At 45.3% G+C, this 2487-nt stretch overlaps 1 pseudogene; it reads right to left on the bottom strand.

Annotated features, from left to right (window-relative positions):
* Nucleotides 1-550: 550 nt before the first annotated feature.
* Nucleotides 551-2487, bottom strand: part of LOC101992340 — an 8189-nt pseudogene continuing 6252 nt past the window's right edge.

Genomic DNA, 2487 nt, shown 5'->3' with positions numbered 1-2487 from the left:
CATGTCTTAAAACTAATTGAGCTTATTAAAGTGATATAGATGACAAGGGGAAGAGATCCCATTGGGTGATGGCGGAAAAATGTAACAAACATTACTGGTGAAGAATTCAATGAAAGACTTGATCTCTCATAGCATTAACAATAAATTATTGAGACAATCATAAAAGCAAGATCATAACCCACTATGCAGAGAATACAAATTGTGCATAGTGCATTGCTTCCTAATAATTTTGTGTGTGTGTGTGTGTGTGTGTGTGTGTGTGTGTGTGTGTGCATATGTACGGGTAACTGAGAGAACATTCATAGAAATCTGACAACTTGAGTCAGGAGACAATTGAGCCAAGAGCAATGAACCATGTGATGAAATTGCTACTTTAGTCCTGTGCATAAAAGCTCATGCCAGTGGTGGATATGGGGAGAGAATGTGGGGAGAGACAGCTGGAATTTGGGAGCATTTGGGGAGTAATGTGGAAGACTGCTGCAGTGGAAACTTCCCTAGTGAGAACTCCTAATAAAGGAGGATAAGGAGTCTTTTTTTTGGGGGGGGGGCAGAACTCTGAAGCTTTATTCAGTGGGTCTAGAAGAAGGTGTTAGGCCTCTTGGTAGTGAAGCGAGGCTTGTGCTGGCACCGCAGAACACGGTGGGGCAGCGGGAACTTGATCTTGGAGTCATGGAACTGCTTGACAGCCGGCCTGCGACATTTGCCGGCGGAGATCTCTTCCACCTTCATGATCTGGATGGAGTGTGCACGGGCACGATGCCGGGCACCCATGTCTCGGTAGCATTGTGTGACAGCCCCAGCAGTGGTCAGGTCGCGGTACTCGAGGTATATGTTGTGTGTCCCACTGCGGGAGTCATAGCGCAGCCAGATGCCGAAGTTCTTCACACGCAGGGGGAACTTCTCAAATACCTGCCCACAGTACACAATCTCCCCGGATGACTTCTTCATCTTCTTCAGCTGTGACACGAAGTACCAGAAGTGGGACTTAGCCACCACATGGTTGGGGGCAAAGATGCGCATTCGGTACAGCGGTGGCGTGTGGCACTTCGGGGTAGGCAAGCAGCGCCCCACCACCTTGTACTCCCGGAGTGACTGGCGGCAGACGTGGACGGACTGCCATGAAGGCCTCAGGCACACTCCAGGATAAGGAGTCTTAACTGGCCATCTTGTGTTGCAAACACATTTTCAGTGGTTGCACTGAGTTACATTCAATTGAGTTGTTGATGAAGGATTCCACTGGAGACCCCTAAATAACCCAGGCTGATTCTAGGACAGAGGGTCACTCTCCAAAAACTGGTGTGGGGCCACCATTGCCAAGAACAATATTCATTCACACAGCTCATTGAACATAGAGAAGTCAAGATGCTCTCTGCTTGGAGCCTTCACTCCTACTTTCTAGTCTCTTTGGCACAAGAAGGTACTTTGAAGGCTACAGAAAGTGAAATTTAGATAACAACCCAGCTACAAAATCCTCCACCTACACTCTGTCCTGCCTGCAAGATGTTCTGGGGCAATGGTGGCACAAAGCTTGTGGGATTATCCAATCAACGACTGGTCCAATTTAAAACTCACACTCTCAGATGGAGTCCGTATCCTACACTGCATAGATGAGCAAGAACCAGAGACTGGATAGCCCACAGACTTAGGGTAGAACCAATCACAACTGACAAAACAAACAAACAAATAAATATAAAACAACCAATGAAAAACTAATGAGATAATTCCCAGTGATACTCTGCTATAGTCATAGATTAATGCTTTGTCCAGTCATCATCATAAGAAGGGTTTTATCCAGCAACAGATGGGAATGGGTACAGAAAACCACATCCAGAGATTATGCAGAGAGATTTTTAAATTGGAAGTCTCCTTTGAGTTCCTCCCTTCAGAGATCAGGGAACCCCATGGAAGAGGGGAATTACATGTTAGAGGGGATACAGGACAGCAGGAGAACATGTCCTGATACATCAACTAAGCAAGACTCACATGTGCTCACAGAGACCAAAATGGCAAGTAGGTACCCTGCATGGGTCTGCACCAGGTCTTCTGTGTGTATCTCGTGGCTGCTAGCTCGGTGTTTTGTAGGGCTCCTGACAGTGGAAATGACTATATCTCTGATTTCTTTTGTTTTCTCTTGGAACTCTTTTCCTCCTATTGGGTTGCCTTGTTCAGCGTTGATCTGAGGGCTTTTCACTTGTCTCATTTTAACTTGTCTTGTTCATGTTTGACTACTATCTCTTGACTGCCTATTCATTTATGAAGAGAAAATAGAGGAGGAATGAGCCTGTGGGTACAAGGCAGAACTGAAAGGAATGGAGTGTAGTTTGCATGTATTGGATGAGAGAAGAATCTGTATTCAATTTAAAGAAAAAGCCTATAACCTCAGTCTAACAATTAGGGAAAGAATCAAATTCCAACCTTACAATGTACTTTTACTAGTAGTCAGGTAACATTACACATGCATGAACATGCACACAACACACACACACA

The sequence above is a fragment of the Microtus ochrogaster genome, linkage group LG9 (assembly GCF_000317375.1).
Source record: "Microtus ochrogaster isolate Prairie Vole_2 linkage group LG9, MicOch1.0, whole genome shotgun sequence".
Taxonomy (NCBI): Eukaryota; Metazoa; Chordata; class Mammalia; order Rodentia; family Cricetidae; genus Microtus; species Microtus ochrogaster.
Note: the sequence above shows the minus strand (reverse complement) of the source record. Positions and strands in the feature narration are given on the sequence as shown.